Raw genomic sequence first — 19924 nt, 5'->3', positions numbered from 1 at the left:
CGATTTTTCCGCGCGAGTGCAATACATTGTAATGCGTTTTGCACTCGCGTGAGAAAAATCGTGCGTGTTTGGTACCCAAACCCGAACTTCTTCACAGAAGTTCGGGCTTGGGATCGGTGTTCTGTAAATAGTATTATTTTCCCTTATAACATGGTTATAAGGGAAAATAATAGCATTCTGAATACAGAATGCTAAGTAAAACAGGGCTGGAGGGGGTTAAAAAAAAAAAAAAATCATTTAACTCACCTTAATCCACTTGCTCGCGATGCCGGGCATCTCCGTCTGACTCTTTTACTGTCTAGGACCTGTGGAGAGCATTAACTATAGTTTAAGGACCTGGGATGACGTCACTCTGGTCATCACATGGTACGTCACATGATCTTTTACCATGGTGAATCACCATGGTAAAAGATCATGTGACGTACCATGTGATGACCGGAGTGACGTCATCCCAGGTCCTTAAACTATAGTTAATGCTCTCCACAGGTCCTAGACAGTAAAAGAGTCAGACGGAGATGCCCGGCTACGCGAGCAAGTGGATAAAGGTGAGTTAAATGACTTTTTATTTTTTTTAACCCCTCCAGCCCTGTTTTACTATGCATTCTGTATTCAGAATGCTATTATTTTCCCTTATAACCATGTTATAAGGGAAAATAATAAGGTTCGGGTCTCTATCCCGATCGTCTCCTAGCAACCGTGCGTGAAAATCGCACCGCATCCGCACTTGCTTGCGGATGCTTGCGATTTTCACGCAACCCCATTCATTTCTATGGGGCCTGCGTTACGTGAAAAACGCACAAAGAGGAGCATGCTGCGATTTTCACGCAACGCAAAAGTGATGCGTGAAAATCACCGCTCGTGTGCACAGCCCCATAGAAATGAATGGGTCAGTATTCAGTGCGGGTGCAATGCGTTCACCTCCCGCATCGCATCCGCGCGGAATACTCGCTCGTGTGAAAGGGGCCTTAGTGTTGCATCATATTCCTCAACGTATTCTGTCTATTGCCTTTGGGGAATATTTTGGGTCTAAATCACGGATTTTTATTTCTCTTCACCATCTCCATTTTTGTAAGCAGATAAATCCTGGAAGGACAAGGCTGCCTGATATAGAGGAGAAGAAGTGCCTCAGGCCATAACATATACTGTGCCACCTGCATGTGATCACCTGCAAGTCTGCCACCATCTAATTGCTTTAATCACAATTACCGGGTTCCTTCACCCCGGTGTATTAATCAGCCGGAACACAATAAGGTGAGAGCGGACACCGTGGTCTTCACCACCTCCGGGCTGCCTCTGGCACTTATAAAACTTTAATGCTTTCTCCAAAACTTTAGCTGCCCTCTCTCATAGGCCATTATGTGCAACTTACAGCATTAACGGTAACCCAATATCCTTTGTGTGAGCCTTCATTTTCACTAATAGATTGTAACCGCCAAACCTACGGTGGTGAGAAGGGAGGCCAGATAGTGATACTTTAACTTTCCAATTTGGTTAATGATTCTTTCGCTGAAAATCCTCTCTGGCTGTGTCACAAGAATAATTAACACAAAATGCACTTAAAATGCAACATAAAAGCCAAGGAGTTTATAGTCCAGTTTTAATTGTGCTTAAAGGGGTTGTCCACTCCTTTACTGATCAGTGGGGGGTCCACACCCGGCCGATCAGCTGTTCTGCGATACTGTAGCTTCGTCATCGGAATACAGCTCTGTCCGTTGTGCAGTGGCCTGTGAGACGATTCAGACCGTGCAGCTCCCATTCACTTCAATAGATGTAGGGCTGCTGAACCGCTGATCGATAGGGGATTCGGGTGCCAAATCAGATAGTCGTGGCCATTAGTTAGAAAAGAACTGGACAACCCCTTTAATGGAAATAATGAATGTGTGCATTTTCTGCCGTTTGATTATTTTGAATAAATAAAAGTAAAATGGTGGCATATCGCTAGGATATTCACCCATCCTGAGAATCAAGGGGCGATAGATCTAGATGGATGGCCAGGGGCACCGTCATGCAGGCTATGGCCTCATGCACACGACCGTTGTTGTGTTCCGTGTCCGTTGTTCCGTTTTCCGTGATTTTCTGCGGACCCATTGACTTTCAATGGGTCCGTTGAAAACTCGGATAATGCACCGTTTGTCATCCGCGTCCGTGATCCGAGTTTCCAGTCCGTCAAAAAAATAGGACCTGTCCTATTTTTTTCAGGGACAACGGTTCGCGGACCCATTCAAGCCAATGGGTCCATGAAAAAACACGGAGGCACACAAGATTGTCATCCGCGTCCGTGATCCGTGTTTTTTTTTTTTTTCCTATGATTTCTGGTGATCCTCCAAAAATCAAGGAAGACACACGTAAACAAAAACGGAAACGGATCACGGAAACAATGGAACCCCGTTTTGCGGACCGTGAAAAAATACTGTCGTGTGCATGAGGCCTAAGACTGAAGATGCCGCTGCCTTGATTCTCAAGATTGAAGGAGGGGATTCAGCGCTACGACCCTTTCATTCTCAAGATCGATGCAGGTCTCAGAGGCTGGACCCCACAATCATAAAGTGATGGCATATCCCAGCCAAAGGCCATCACTTTACAAGTGGGGAATACCCCTTTCATTTCTCCCTTGCACTAGTTTTTAGTGTTGACTGAACTTGTGTTTTAAGTTCTGCGTCCAAGGTTCGGGTTCGGGTTATCGAAGAATCCCGTTATGGATTCCGCTACCACTGACCATAACGGAATTTGGAATCCATAAGGGATTCTTCAATAACCGGAACCCGAACTTTGGACGCAGAACTTAAAACACAAGTAAGTTCGCTCAACAATACTAGTTTTGATACCTCGCTACATCCTTTTTGAGGAAACTTATCACAAGGAAGACAACGTTCGCTGACAGTTTTCAAATAGGAAGTGGTGAAAAGGCCCCATCTCGCCTCCACTCTGGCATTAGATCAATAATCATCTCCAGCAGACCCCGTGAAGTGAGTGACAAGTTCAGATCTCCACAGGAGAATTATGTCACCTCGTGTTTGACTTGCAGTCAAAACATATTTGGGGTGCTGGATACAAAATGGCTGTTCGGCTGAGCATGCATGTAGGAAGAGGAGTAAGCAGTGGATCAACACCCTGAGAACTAAAAGGAGTTGGCAGTTGGAATCCACCTTTCCCCCGACCCTCATCTCCCATGACATCTGCTGCAGGAGGTCCCTATACCCATGAGATGGTAGGACGGTCGCACCAAAAATTGTCGGATAGGCAGCTATACATATATGGAGTCATTTATCAAACTGGTGTATAGTAGACCTGGATTAGTTGCCCATAGCAACCAATCAGATTCCTCCTTTCATTTTCCAAAGGAGCTGTCCAAAAGGAAAGGTGGAATCTGATTGGTTGCTATGGGCAACTAAGCCAGTTCTACTTTACACCGGTTTGATAAATGACCCCCATAATGCATATAGCCAACTTTAGGGAGGAAACTAAAGTTGACCATATACAATAGAAGAATGCGAGCTGAACCAGCTGATTTCAGCAGGAGAGGATGACCACCTCACATGTATGGTGTTGTCCTATTGAGAACACATGCACGCTCAGCCAAGTCCAGCCTGCATGTGCATAAGGGAGGGGTCAGCAGGTAAAGCTGCTAATCAGACGAACGTTTAACCGACAGCTATCTAAAGTGTATGGCCAGCTTGGTATGTAGTCCTCCACCTTTCCTGCATTTTAGAACCATGCTCTACTCTGCACATTACAGAAAGCTTTCCTCTCCTGGTCCGGTTTCTGCTCTATTACTGAGCACATAACTTGATTTTGACGTGTTATTCATCATTAGCACATATCACCCAGATATTGCTTACATCCTCCAGTCACCTTTACCAGCGAGGCCAAGACGGATTTATTTTACTTCTGTTCATTACGCAGAGCCTCCAAAAGAAGATCTGTCACCGTAGATTCCATCTCATTCAGGAAAAGCTCCCGAAACCATTGTGCTTCACGTCTTAGGAAGAAGGTGGTAATAATACAATGGGCGGGACGCAAGCTTATTGTTCGCAAATTCCTGAAAAAATCTTAACAAAACCTTAGCGCTGTGACAAAGGCGGGTAATGAAAGAGTGCGATATTCACTTAGGCTTTTGAGGAATTTGAAGCTTGTAAAAAAATGAAGAGAAAAAAACGAATGTTCCTCAATGAAGCAAAAATATTCTCCTTCGCCCTTCTCCGCTTTACAGTCACTGTCGATTCTAGAGTCAGTTGCTTGGCAACCAGGATGTTTAGTTGTCAATTTTGGATGGAGCGATAAAGCTTGGTCACCAATTTCTTATAAGCCCCCCCCCCCCCCCCCCCCATGTGGTCACAGCATACAACAAAAGTATGCATGATATAAAGAGTTATTAAAAGTGTTTTTTTTTTTTCAATTGAGATACTTTACAGGAACTAGAGAGACAGAGGTTTCCATGGTAACCAGGTATAGTTACGATCCAGAAACCTCCCTTAATATCCTGTCCCTTTAAAGGGACTGTCTATACTTAACATTTATCATGTAGCCAAAGTTAATACAAGGCACTTACTAATGTATAGTAATTGTCCATATTCCCTCTTTTGCTGGTTGAATCATTTTCCCATCACATTATACACTGCTCGTATCCAGGGGTTACGACCACTCTACAATCCAGCAGCGGTGGTCGTGCTTGCACACTATAGGAAAAAGCACTGTCCTATGAGCACTCCCGCGGTCCCGGTCACCAGAGAGGCCAACGTCTTTTCTTATAGTGTGCAAGCACGGCCACCGCTGCTGGATTGCAGGGTGGTCTGTATCCATGGAAACGAGCCGTGTATAATGTGATGGAAAAATGAATGAAGCCAGCAAAAGAAGCAATATGGACAATTACAATACATTAAATCAGAGCCTTGTATTAACTTTGTCTACAGGATAAATGTAATTTTCTGAAGAGGCAATCAGTCTCTTTGCAATTTGATTGATAGTGATTTTGAAAAACATATTTTTCAACAGATTTATTACCCAACTAGTTCTAGGCTGTAAATACAGTTAAAAGGGCTGTCCAGGTGTTTAATATTGATGACCTATCCTTAGTATAGGTCATCAGTATCAGATTAATGGAAGTCCGACTCCCAGCATCCGCTCTGATCAGCTGTTGGAGGAGGATGCAGTCCTTCACTGAGCGCCACAGCCTCCTCGCAGCTTACTAAGCACAGCATGTTGTATAGCGGCTGTACTTGGTATTGCAGCTTAGCCCCATTCCCTTCAATGAGACTGAACTGAACCTAGGCCACGTGATTGATGAACATGGCATCACTGGCCTCGGAAGAGGCTGTGGCACTCACCAGAGTGCTGCAGTCTCTTCAAAGAGCTGATCGGTGGGGGTGCTGGGAGTCCGACCCTCACCAATCTGATATTGATGACCTATCTAGAGGGCAGATAAAAAAAATGGCTGCACAACTTTACACATACAAATAATAGAGCTGAGAAATGGGGATCATTCTAAATTAAAGTGGTATTATACCTAATATAAATGGAAAAATAGAAGCTCTTAGCGCACATTTTTGATCAAACGTGTGTCGGGCACACGTTTGATCATAAATGTGCGCTAAGAGCTTCCAGTTTTCCATTTATATTAGGTATAATACCACTTTAATTTAGAATAATCCCCATTTCTCAGCTCTATTGTTTGTATGTGTAAAGTTGTGCAGCCATTTTTTTATCAACCATGTTTGCTTGATGGATATGCACCTGTGACCATGTATATGAATGTGCTAGTCTAAATTTTCTTGTAGTAGTGTCTAGAGGGCAGGCCATCAATATCAAAATATCAGACAAAACCTTTAATGAGTCTTAGTTTTAGTGACCCCAGGGGACTGACATCTCTCTATTATTCATTAATGGGAAGTCGAACCTATATGGCATCCATGCTATCAATGGAAAAAAAATTACTTTTAGTGGCCCACTGATATCAAAGTCACAAACATACCCCCTATTTTAAAAGAACCGTAAATGGCTACTGCAGGGGAAATGTGGCATTACATGCCGGCCATTTGAATGAAAAGGGAAGTCTCATAAAGGAAATCCCATTAGGGCATAGGGACAACATCATAGAAGGGTGTCCCATTATCAGGAACACACAGGAGCAGATCCGGTGGACACATCAGCGGAAGAGTCAGGCGGTCAGGTCAGCACAGCCTAGATTGTGGGATCAGCGACGCAACAGAATGAAAAAAAAAACGATCTTCTTTTAGTCATAGTCTTAGAGAACTCCTTCAGGCTTTTCTTGTGTTTCATGGATAGCCAGCCGCCTGAATGGCCACGACGTAATGCTATATTTCCGTTGTAGTGGCCTCTATTAGGCAATGCCTGGCTGGCCTCCCCCAGCAATTACAGATGTTTCTGGGACCCAGGGGGACCTGTTCATCGCTGAGGCTGTTTGTAGGACAACCCCTTTAAGGCACTTCCATATAATGCACAGATATTACAGATTGGCACAGTGAGGAAGGTCCCCTTATGTCCATAAGCCTTAGTGGGGTTGATGTCATGAGACAAACCCTTTAATAATAAAAGGGTTTTCCAAGACTTTGACTCTGGATAGGTCGCCAGTATCTGATCAGCTGATTGGGAGGGCACTGGCGCTCCTGTGAGTGCAGCGGCCTTCTCCGTGCTCACCAAGCACAGCACGTACATTTAAAGCAGCTCTGCTTGGTATTGCACTCAGACCCATTTATTTCTATGGGACTGAGCTGCGCCTAAGCCACATGACCCATGAACGTGCTGTCACCGGCCTAGGAAAAGCTGAAAGATGGGCAACCCAGCAGTCAGATTCCCAGCTATCATCCACAGGATAGGGGATACGTTTACATCTTGGCACAACCTGACCAATGAACCAAGGCTTATGCTGTTCATAGAATCTATGGTGAAAATTAGGGAAATGGACACTTCCCCAGACCTTGGCGACAGGAGAATAACTCTACTTTTCCTGAAGTAAGTAAAATACTGGCACCACAAAAATATATATCTGCAGCTTATTGTAAATTCATTAATAAGCAAGGAACATCTTATTGCATCCAAAAATTAAAAGGACGTACGGTACATGTTACAACTTGGACGTTTCCTGCGCACCCGAGGTATTACTCCTGTGCTGACACTGAAAGGATGAGCAGGTCAGTGTCTTTTATATACAGATCGGACCCATTGGCCAGGGGCCCCATCTCTTTTTTCAGAGGGCTTGAGATAGGTATAGCATCTCATATCTAAATCCTAACCGATTCTTAATGTGGGTAACATTTCTGGAGATATGTACGGTCACTCGGTAACTCGTGGGGGTCATAGTTGAACGTGTGTAACATGTTCCTTTGAAGGTGTTACAGGGAATATTAATTATTTATATTTATACAAATCTCACTAATTAATATTCATAAATAGGCGTGAGTCGTCTAGTGATGCCTCCGCCTATTTATACCAATTAAACAAATCACTACTGATTACCTTACTCTATTCTGAACTGCCTACGTCTATTGCTGCGGCACCTATTACAATAAGAGACCACACACAGTGATTAAATAAAAGGTATTTATTAAAACACTATACGTCATAGTCTGATATCTGCTTATAATTATATATATCTATATGAATGGAATATATACAGTACAGACCAAAAGTTTGGACACACCTTCTCATTCAAAGAGTTTTCTTTATTTTCATGACTATGATAATTGTAGATTCACACTGAAGGCATCAAAACTATGAATTAACACATGTGGAATTATATACATAACAAACAAGTGTGAAACAACTGAAAATATGTCATATTCTAGGTTCTTCAAAGTAGCATCCTTTTGCTTTGATTACTGCTTTGCACACTCTTGGCATTCTCTTGATGAGCTTCAAGAGGTAGTCCCCTGAAATGGTTTTCACTTCACAGGTGTGCCCTGTCAGGTTTAATAAGTGAGATTTCTTGCCTTATAAATGGGGTTGGGACCATCAGTGGCGTTGAGGAGAAGTCAGGTGGATACACAGCTGATAGTCCTACTGAATAGACTGTTAGAATTTGTATTTTGGCAAGAAAAAAGCAGCTAAGTAAAGAAAAACGAGTGGCCATCATTACTTTAAGAAATGAAGGTCAGTCAGTCAGCCGAAAAAATTGGGAAAACTTTGAAAGTAAGGGCTATTTGACCATGAAGGAGAGTGATGGGGTGCTGCGCCAGATGACCTGGCCTCCACAGTCACCGGACCTGAACCCAATCGAGATGGTTTGGGGTGAGCTGGACCGCAGAGTGAAGGCAAAAGGGCCAACAAGTGCTAAGCATTTCTGGGAACTCCCAAGACTGCTGGAAGACCATTTCAGGGGACTACCTCTTGAAGCTCATCAAGAGAATGCCAAGAGTGTGCAAAGCAGTAATCAAAGCAAAAGGTGGCTACTTTGAAGAACCTAGAATATGACATATTTTCAGTTGTTTCACACTTGTTATGTATATAATTCCACATGTGTTAATTCATAGTTTTGATGCCTTCATAGTCATGAAAATAAAGAAAACTCTTTGAATGAGAAGTTGTGTCCAAACTTTTGGTCTGTACTGTATATATATTTACAGCAGTGCACAACAATATACTATAACAAAACACTAATACGGTATTAACTACACTAGACACAATCCCACTATAATACTCACCCCCACAATCCAACTATACCTAACACTTACATACACGTTAACAGCAGCCCACCCAATCCTGTCAATTTACTATCCCTACGGGGAATAACAAGGGGTTAATACAGACACTGCTGCTGCTGGGGTATGCAGGGCAGCCGTGAAGGGTTATCAAGGGGTACCAGGGGTAGAAGATGGGATGACCAGGGGAGGTATAAGGGTAGAACAGGGGTAAAACCAGGGTAGCAGGGGATATAGGGAAATGAGGGATCTAGGAACACAGGGGAATTAGGGTACGTTGGTGGTATGGGGGGAGTAAGGGTTAATGCAGGGGAATCAGGGATTAGGGGTATAAATGCAGGGGAAGGTAAGGGTTAATATCAAGGGTTATTCGTTGGTGGTATAGGGGGGATTCAGGATACTCAGCCGGTAATTATGCTCGTTGTCCAAGGGATGATCCTCTCTGCTTTTGGTGGTCCGGCCTGACTCCTGAGCGTAGCGCCGCCAGACTATTTAAGCTCGGCGGCGCTCGCTCTCGTCCCACTAGTGCCGCGGCGCGCACTGAACACGTGGGTCGGCGCGGTGATATGACGTCACCGTGCCGGCCCGTTCCTTTGATCCTCCGCCTGTAGTGCATCTACATACCCTAATTATCGCGCCGGAGGTATGCAGATAACAGAGGGAGGGACGTTTGTTTGGGATAGTTAATACCAAAAGGCATCGGATCTCTATTGATCCTATGCCTTTTGAGGTCACCAGAGGCTGGACATAATTGTCCAGCCATCTGGTGACCTTCTCATCTCCTGCAGGGATGCAGGAGGAGGGGGGGGGGGCACCTTATCTGTATACTATATGTGTATAGATGCTTGGAGCACATCCATACACATATATATATATATACCAATCTTCTGGTGGGCATACATACATATATATTCATGGATGCTCGAGGCACATCCATAAATATATATATATACAGTACAGACCAAAAGTTTGGACACACCTTCTCATTCAAAGAGTTTTCTTTATTTTCATGACTATGAAGGCATCAAAATTATGAATTAACACTATGCCTAACTATGCCTAACAGCAAATATTGAAGGATTTAGATACGGTGGACTGCATAATAAAGTGGCTATGTACGCAGATGACACTCTGCTGTTTTTGGGCGATACTGGGGTATCCCTGGATGCGGCCATGGCATTGATTGACAGGTTTGGTGGCTTCTCTGGGCTTCAGATAAATTGGAAAAATCCTCCTTAATGCCGGTCGATGGGCAGGCTTTGTCAGGTAGACCAGTTGATAGTTTGGTTCCCTGGGTGGACAAATTTAAATACTTGGGACTGTATATAACGCCTAGACTCTCGGAGTTTGAAGACCTTAATCTGACTCCGTTGCTGACTAATTTCAGACTTAAAGTGAGGTCATGGTGTAGGCTCTTTCTTTCGGTGGTGGGTAGAGTGAATCTTTTAAAAATGGTTATGATGCCCCAGCTGCTCTATGTATTGCGCCGCAGCCTTCTCACTGTTTAAATCAAACAAGGAAATTAAAACAAGGAATAACTAAATTAAAAACAAAGGACGGAAGGTATGTAGAAGAGAATAAAGGGCTAGCCGACTGCCTTAATGAATACTTCTGTTCAGTTTTTACAAAAGAAAAAGGAGAAGGACCTCCACTAGAAAGGATGACTAATAAATCATTTGATGCATGTATCTTTACAGAGGAAGATGTTCTAAGTTTGCTGTCTAAGGTGAAGACAAATAAGTCACAGGGGCCTGATGAGATACACCCAAAATTATTAAAAGAGCTTAGTGGTGAGCTGGCAAAACCGTTAACAGATTTATTTAACCAATCATTAGTAACAGGAGTCGTCTCGGAAGATTGGAAATTAGCAAATGTCGTGCCCATTCACAAGAAAGGTAGTAGGGAGGAATCGAGCAACTATAGACCAGTGAGTCTGACATCAATAGTAGGCAAATTAATGGAAACCCTATTAAAGGATAGGATTGTGGAACATCTAAAATCCCATGGATTGCAAGATGAAAAACAACATGGGTTTACTTCAGGGAGATCATGTCAAACAAATCTTATAGATTTTTTTGACTGGGTGACTAAAATAATAGATGGCGGAGGTGCAGTGGACATCGCATATCTAGATTTTAGTAAGGCTTTTGACACTGTCCCACATAGAAGACTTATCAATAAACTGCAGTCATTGAGCATGGACTCCCATATTGTTGAGTGGATTAGGCAGTGGCTGAGTGACAGACAACAGAGGGTTGTAGTCAATGGAGAACATTCAAAACAAGGTCATGTTACCAGTGGGGTTCCACAGGGATCTGTACTGGGACCAATTTTGTTTAATATCTTCATAAGTGATATTGCAAAAGGCCTCGATGGGAAGGTGTGTCTTTTTGCTGATGACACAAAGATATGTAACCGGGTTGATGTTCCTGGAGGGAAATGCCAAATGGAAAAGGATTTAGGAAAACTAGAAGAATGGTCAGAACTCTGGCAACTGAAATTTAATGTGGATAAGTGCAAGATAATGCACCTAGGGCGTAAAAACCCAAGGGCAGAATATAGAATATTTGACACAGTCCTGACCTCAGTATCTGAGGAAAGGGATTTAGGAGTAATTATTTCAGAAGACTTAAAGTTGGGAAGACAATGTAATAGGGCAGCACGAAATGCCAGCAGAATGCTTGGATGTATAGGGAGAGGTATAAGCAGTAGAAAGAGTGAAGTGCTTATGCCGCTGTACAGAACACTGGTGAGACCTCACTTGGAGTATTGTGCGCAGTACTGGAGGCCATATCTCCAGAAGGATATAGATACTCTAGAGAGAGTTCAGAGAAGAGCTACTAAACTAGTACATGGATTGCAGGATAAAATTTACCAGGAAAGGTTAAAGGACCTTAATATGTATAGCTTGGAAGAAAGAAGAGACAGAGGGGATATGATAGAAACTTTTAAATACATAAAGGGAATCAACTCGGTAAAGGAGGAGAGCATATTTAAAAGAAGAAAAACTACCACAGGAGGACACAGTTTTAAATTAGAGGGGCAAAGGTTTAAAAGTAATATAAGGAAGTATTACTTTACTGAGAGAGTAGTGGATGCATGGAATAGCCTTCCTGCAGAAGTGGTAGCTGCAAATACAGTGAAGGGGTTTAAGCGTGCATGGGATAGGCATATGGCTATCCTTCATATAAGATAGGGCCAGGGGCTATCCATAGTATTCAGATATATTGGGCCGACTAGATGGGCCAAATGGTTCTTATCTGCCGACACATTCTATGTTTCTATGTTTCTATGTTACAGCCGGCCCAGTGATGTCACAACTAGTATCAATGGCCTGGGCGGGGCTAAGCTTCATTCAAGTGAACAGAGGCTAGCCGCGTCCAGGCCAGTTGATACTAGTCGTGACATCATTGGGCCTGCGGTAAACAGTGAGAAGGCTGCGGCGCTCCCGAAGCGCCGCTGCCTTCTAAAACAGCTGATCGGCGGGGGTCACGGTTGTTGGACCCTCGCCGATTAGATACTGATGATCTATCCAGAGGATAGATTATCAGTTTAAACAAACTGCAGAACCCCTTTAAATAAAGTGAATTGAAAAAAAATTGGCAGTGAGGGAGTGCACAGCCTCACACCGGAAACTTACCAAACATGGGGAGAACATACAAGCTCTGTGCTGATGTTGGGTGGATCCAAACCCAGGACCCTAGTACTGCAAGGAAACAGTGCTAACCACTGGGTCACCATGTAGCCCAAAACCAAAGTCAGCCATTTCATAGACAATACTAGAGAAACTAATCTGAATTTGTAAAAAAAAAAACAAAAAAAAAAAAAAACAGTACTGTTCCTTTAAGAATTGCATATAGCAAGATAACACACTCCATTTATTCTGCTTCCACCACGTAAACAACGCTGCTCCCCACACGTCCAGACAATTACTCGGCTAGCGCAAAATTTACATCTGATAAATATTCGACTAACAATAAAAACGGACTCTGAAAGAGAACGCTAAGAACGACTACATTCATCACAACCATAAATGAACCTGCCAAATATCCACACACGGGCCTAACACACTCTCTGCGGTATCTTGCGGTAACGGTGTGGGCTTTAACTAGGACCATGCGCTATTTTTCGTTCTGAAGGCGAGTGTCATATGATGCAACACAACGGATTTTCCACTGCAAAACCCCATGAGGTCCATCCTTCACGTGACCGCTAAGCCAATTGCTAGTCTCGGCGATCACATACCGGTCATGCACACGTGACTGCTAAGGCCACGTAAACAAACAGATGTTGTGACGTCATCACTTGGGGTTCCAGCGTTGGAAAGGAGGGACCTTTAGCAGGTGAGTTTTCCAGGCTATAGATATTGATGACCTATCCTCAGTGTGGGTCTGAAAGATGGCAACCCCATCAATCAGCTGTTTGAAGAGACCACGGTGTTCCAATGAGAGACAAAGCCTCTTCCTAGGCCAGTGATGCCACGTTCATTGGTCACATGACCTAGGCGCAACGTATGGAGCAGAAGCAGACAGCGCCATACACTGTGAAGTTTGCAATGCTGGTGTACTGAAGCACGGCTCCTATTCACCTGAATGGGAACTGGGCTGCAGTACTCCGGCACAACCACTGCACAGTGGACGGAGCTGTCTGCCCCCAGGTCTATGCACCATATAGTTTACATCTCCACGGCAACCCAAAACAGCTTATTGATGGTGGTGCCAAGTGTCGGACCCCTACAAGCCTGATACCGATGACCTATCTGGAGGATAGGTCATCAATATTTGTACTCCAGACAACCCCTTTAAGCTGTTTTATTTTCTTTTATAAGGATTTCTGCTCCCCTGATCATTTTAAAAACGGACAACCCCTTTAGTAAGTAGGCAGTAAGCTCCTGTGCTCCATCTAGTGGCAGCTGCATGCAGGCAAAATCTATGTCTATGCAGCAGGGGTCCAGGCTAAAAATATACTGTATATTGGCACTACTGACTAGCAAGTCTAAAAACGTAGGAGCCAAAGGATTCTTTTTTTTTTTGCTGTACTACTTTCACACTTGTGTTTTTGCCTGATCCGGCAGGGATCAGCAAAAATGCTTCAGTTTCTGATAATACAACCGGCTGCATCCGTTATGACCGGATCCGGTTGTATTATCTTTAAAAATAGCCAAGATGGATCCGGTATGAACACCATTGAAAGTCTGCCGGATATCAATTCCAGAAAAGTTAAACACAAGTGTGAAAGTAGACTTGGGGTCCATTCACACGTCCGTGAATGTGTCCGCACCTGTTCCGCAATTCTGCGGAACGGGGGCGGACCCACTCATTCTCTATGGGGCAGGAATGGATGCGGACAGCACACAGTGTGCTGTCCGCATCCGCATTGCCGGAGCGCGCCCCCGATCTTCTTGCAGACAAGAATAGGCAGTTCTATGGGGGTGCCGGCCGGGTGTAATGCGGATCCGCAATACACTACGGACGTGTGAATGACCCTTAGTCGTAATCAGGATCTCAGAGATGGCAAAACACATGGATTTTGGATTAAGTCTGTCAGCAGGAAATAGTCACTGTTAAATCAGGCAGAATGCCTTGTAGTTCTAGCTCAGCTGAATGTAATGATACCTTTCACTTAACAATCTGTTGCTTCACTCTGGAGAAAAAAAGCTTTTAATCTATATGTAAATACACAGTTAAGTGCACTGAGGGCGGGCCCAAGACCCTTGGTCTTTTTGCTTCCACTGTCAGCCACTCTCTCTCCTTGATTGACAGGACCAAGTGAGATGATTATGCAGGAACCTGGCCCCCAAAAAGTTGAGGGAGGGGCTGGCAGAGGAAACAGAAAAAGCAAAGGTGCATAGATTGGCTTGGGCCCGTCCTCGGTGCACTTAACTGCTCATGTGCATATCGATTAAAATTACTTTTTCTCCAGAATGAAGCAATGGATCACTAAGTGAAAGTATCAATACATTCAGCTGAACTAGCCTTACAAGGCATTGTGCCTGGGTGAAGAGTGAATTTCTGGGTGACAAGGTCCCTTTTAAGCACTGAAAATCCACAGAAATTGACAGTGCACATAGGGCAGGATAAATCTGGTGGCAGAATTCTGTTATTATGCCAGTCCCACAAGTCTCATAACTTTTACCATTCACTCAAGAGGGCGAAGAATTGAGTCAATATGTGTCAGTCAGCTCAGACAACTTAGTCTACTTTCACACTCGCGTTTTGGGCGGATCCATCATGGATCTGCAAAAACTGATCCGTCACAATAATACAACCACATGCATCCGTCATGAACGGATCCGTTAGTATTATCTGTAACATAGCCAAAAAGGATCCGTCATGAACTCCATTGCAAGTCAATGGGAGACGGATCCGTTTTCTATTGTGCCAGATTGTGTCGGAGAAAACGGATCCGTCCCCGTTGACTTACATTGTGTACCAGGACGGATCCGTCTTGCTCCACACCACATGGCGGACAGAAAAACGATGCAGGCAGCGTTTTGGTGTCCGACTCCAGAGCGGAATGGAGACTGATCGGAGGCAAACTGATACATTCTGAGCGGATCCTTTTCCATTCAGAATGCATTAAGGCAAAACTGATACGTTTTGGACCGCTTATGAGAGCCCTGAACAGATCTCACAAACGGAAAGCCAAAAACGCGAAAGTAGCCTAACCTTCTGCCAGAACAGCATGACATATCTATGCAGCGACCTAGCCTCATGCTCAGCTTGGAAATGATCTGCCATCATCATATAGGTGGACTGGATGCATCCAATTATGTGCTAAAAATACAGCGCTGTATGTTTAAAATTTGAATACTCTCGGAGCTGCCGCCGCTCGCCGACTCGCAATTTTACTTGGGGGAAAAAATAATTTAGCTTTTTCTAATGCTCATTGGTCAGAAGTCGATCTATGTGTTTCTTCCGACATTCACAATAGAGGAATGTACATCACTCCGGCTCCACCAATTACATGACAAATCCTAAATGCCGTCCTGAATGTGGATGACGGAAAAAGGGTTACGTGATCTACACCCATTAGTCCCTCCGGACATAAAAATACGTGGGGGTCTCTTAAATCTAGAGACTACAGCACCTGCATGGCCAGTATTATGGATTAGCTCCCAAAAGGCTTAATTAACGAGAATATAACAAATCTAAGAAGAATGTTATAGGTCGAAGCAGCGCTGTGAGACTGCTTTCCCTGTACAGTGTAGGACTACAAGTCCCAATGCAATTAGCAGTTGAGAAGCGACATAAGACTGCAAGATCTATCGCTTTGTTATTTTGCTGGGACTTGTAGTTGTACAGTTTCCGGGTCTTGCAGAAACTTCTAGCGCACTAAAGAGTCATCGGCTGCTAAGCTGATGTGACCTAACAGTGAATGTAATTCACAGGTGTATACAGTTTCTATTATTCTCTATGGGGGAAGGGGGTTCTTGCAAAATGGATTTTCTGCAATACAGGTTATTGTCAGAGTGATGTCAATTGTTATGTTAGGAAACTGCTTAATAACAAGCAATTCCCGAACACAATGAGGGACATTTATGAGCCTTGATCCCTCTGCGCCAAAGTGAGATGCGCCTAATTTATTAAGAGGCAGATGTCTCTTAATAAATAAGGAGCATATCTGCTCTGCTGTGCCCCAGAAACTGAAGTCTATGACAGCTACAGGCTGGCACAGACATCGGCTATAACTCACGCAAGTTTCTGCCGCAAATTACCACTTCCCTGCAGCCAAGGGGGCAGTTGCTTATGTCAGCCTGTACTCTGCAAGCGAAGTCTTCATAGGGCAGTCCCTCTAAGCAGTCCATTCACAGGATGCAGACTGCCACAAACAGCAACTATGTTCTGACACCAGCTACAGGGCAAAGGTGTAAGATTCTGCAAATACAATTTTTCTGATACTCTGCACAGGAAAAAAATCTGCAAGGTGTGAAATTCATTGTGACATGTCTTCTGACTGGACGCTGCTGTACTGCGATACAAGTTCAATCGACTAGGCGCAGGATACCATTCACTGTACCTATTATAGTTGTAAAAGGGCAAACAACCGTCCTATGGACGTAAAAATAGAATTTGCATCTTTACCGAGGGATTAAAGGGGAATTCTGACTATAAGGCCTCATCCACACGACCGTTCCGTTTTTTGCGGTCCGCAATCCGCGGATCCGCAAAAAACGGAAGCCGCCCATGTGCCTTCTGAAATTTGCGGAACGGAATGCGCAGCCGTCAATATAAATGCCTATTCTTGTCCGCAAAACGTGGACAAGAATAGGAAATGTTATATTTTTTTAGCAGGGCCGCGGAACGGAGCAACATGGAGTGCTGTCCGCATCTTTTGCGGCCCCACTGAAGTGAATGGGTCCGCATCCGAGCCGATGCAGACCCAAACAACGGCCGTGTGCATGAGGCCTAACAATAAGGTAAGCCATCAATATCAGAACACAACACTGTCAGAGACAGGCCACTGTGCTTTACCTCGTGCTATGGCTCCAATTGCTTTAAAGGGGTCCTCTCACTTCAGCAAAAGGCATTTACCATGTAGAGAAAGTTAATACAAGGCACTTCCTAATGTTTTGTGATTATAGACATTGATTCCTTTGCTGGCTGGATTAATTTTTCCATTACATTATTCACTGCTCATATTCAGAGATTACGACCACCATGCAATCCAGCAGCAGTGGTCATGCTTGCACTCTATAGGAGTCTATAAACACAGGACTCTGGTGGACCGGAGCTGCAGTCCATACGTGCCTATGCGTGCCCCTATGGTCCCGGCCACCAGAGGATCTGCACTGCAGGGTGGTCGTAACCCTGGAAAGGAGCAGTGTAATGGAAAAATGAATCAAGCCAGCAAAGGAAGCAATATGGACAATCACAATACATTAAGAAGTGTCTTATTTTAATTTTCTCTACATGATAAGTGCCATTAGCTGAAGTGGGACGGCCCCTTTAAAGTTTAGGACAGTCACTATCAAAGTCATCCCTTTAATATCCCTTCAACATTTTTGTTTTCTTGATCTCATTCACAAGGAGCCTCCAGTCTTTTAGTATACCTTGGAGCCATATATAGTATAAGGCCTCATGCACACGGCCGTTGGGCAGCCGTAGCCGTATTGTGGCCCGCAAACGGCGGGTCGGCAATCCGCGGCCGCCGGCCGTGTGCACCCCGCATCACGGATGCGGACCCATTCACTTGAATGGGTCCGCAATTCCGGAGATGCGGAACGGTGTCACGGAACGGAACACCGGAAGCACTACGGAGTGCTTCCGTGGTGTTTCTTTCCTTTGTTCCGCACCGCAAATAAATATGACGTCATATTTTTTTTGCAGTGCGGACAGACCACGGACCGATTCAAGTTGAATGGGTCCAGCCCGCTGCACGGATGTTGCCGTGCATTAGGGACCGCAATTGCGGTCGCCAATGCACGGAACGGCCGTGCGCATGCGGCCTTATACTGCTGCCCAGTGAACCTGAGATAAGATGCTGCCAATGTATGGAGAAACTCATAAGAATATTTATACGTGTTAGGCCTCATGCATACGACCGTATGTATTTTGCGGGCCGCAAAAAACGGGTCCGCAAAAAAATGGATGACATCCGTGTGCATTCCGTATTGTGTGGAACGGAACCACTGGCCCCTAATAGAACAGTCCTATCCTTGTCCGTAATGTGGACAATAATAGGATATTTACACACGGAGTACCTTCCGTTTTTTTTTTTGCGGACCCATTGAAATGAATGGTTCCGTATATGGTCAGCAAAAAAAATGGAGCGAACACGGAATGCAAATACGTTCGTGTTCATGAGGCCTTACACTCTTGGGAACTGAAGCTCTCCGAGAACAGGGTCTGCACTGACAGCTCCCAAGGACCTGCAAACAGAAATAAAACCATATGAAAAGGTCCCAGACATTCACGTCTCACTAAAGGGCTCCTGTTTAGTAAGACGAGAACTCTGCACATTGTCTCCGTATGTAATCAGATAGCCGTGTATTGTATCTCAAGGAACAGGACAGACTCTGCTTCTGTACTGTGTAACGCAGGTTAATTAGGTCTCTCCAGAACTGTGCAGAGAACTACAATACTAATTTTATAAGTCAGTGACCTAGATTAAAACAAAGTGTGTGTTCTGCTAAAACCCCTCTGGACGCATTTATTATTAGAAGGCAAGCAAAAATTACAAAAAACAACAATGATGGTGACCGGCCACGTACCTGTGTCCAGAACGACCGGGCATTCATCAGAAAACGACAGTCCGCAGGCGAGTGTCAAGAAGAAAAGGGCATGTCCCGGGTCACGGCTCCTGGGGTGATCCAAAAAAAAGAGGCGTCCTCAGAAAAAATATGGGTGTCCTGAGCAAGAAAGAAGAGGTGAGAAGTACTGCGTGTATGTCCCGAAAGAGGCAGGGGTATCCACCCTGGACAATTAGAGGGTGTCCTTTAAAAGAAAAAGTGGGGTAGCCCCACGGGAAGAGGAATGCAGAAGAAGTTGTCTGTCCTCCCTGTTTACGATCCTTCACGCAGCGGATTGCTCCAAATAAAACAGTTCAAGCAAGTGGAATCGGAGAGAGGGAGACCTGAGGGAGGGAGGGAGATAATGGGGAGAGGAGGAGGAGGAGGAGGAGAGGAGGGACTGTGTGGAGGCATCTCGCTCCTCGCTCAGGCATAATTCACTCCTCACCTGGCATATAGTAAGAAGGAGGATGAGCTGCCCCTCCCTCCATTCACATTTCTGTCCTACTGTATAGTCTTCTGGTTTATTAGATCTTTTAAGACTTTAATCCCCAGGAGTGCATGCAACAGACATCTTACATCTGAACTTCATAGGAAATCTGTCAGTAGCGCTGACCCTGTTAACGGAGCTGTCCAGTTCAGAAAACCCAGTTTCATGCACCCTATTAGGGGTGTCCTATCCATAGGATAGGGGATAACTATTAGATCAGTGAGACCTCCCGTGATCACAAGACTAGGGACACTGTACCCCTCGTGTCCCCCCGAAATGAACAGGGCGGTAGGTCTAGCATGCACACTGCTGCTCCATTCATCTCTAAGGGAATTCCAGAAATAGCCGAGTCCTGTACTCAGCACAGAGAATGAATGAAGCGGATGTCTTACCGACGCCATCAATTATTGGGGAGATATCTTCAGCCACGGATCCCACTGTTTTCTAGAATGAATACGATGTGTCCGGCAGAAGTCAGGCATGTCGCCGTCCTCGAGTAATGTAGATGTCGGCGTCATGCTGCAATCAATGGAAATGGAAGTCAGAGTC

General features: G+C 44.6%; 1 protein-coding gene across 2 annotated transcripts in view; it reads right to left on the bottom strand.

The window, feature by feature from the left end:
• The window catches only part of SHANK2 (SH3 and multiple ankyrin repeat domains 2), a 514254-nt gene extending 495056 nt beyond the window's left edge, over positions 1 to 19198 (bottom strand). For both annotated transcript variants that reach the window (XM_040409073.1, XM_040409075.1), the window contains exon 1: positions 18868 to 19198. The gene's annotated coding sequence lies outside the window, so the exon portion shown is untranslated. The remainder of the gene's footprint in view (positions 1 to 18867) is intronic.
• Between the last annotated feature and the right edge of the window lie 726 nt (positions 19199 to 19924).

The sequence above is a fragment of the Bufo bufo genome, chromosome 10 (genome assembly GCF_905171765.1).
Source record: "Bufo bufo chromosome 10, aBufBuf1.1, whole genome shotgun sequence".
NCBI classification, from domain to species: domain Eukaryota; kingdom Metazoa; phylum Chordata; class Amphibia; order Anura; family Bufonidae; genus Bufo; species Bufo bufo.
The sequence above is the reverse complement of the archived record's forward strand: the minus strand, read 5'-3'. Positions and strand labels throughout refer to the sequence as shown.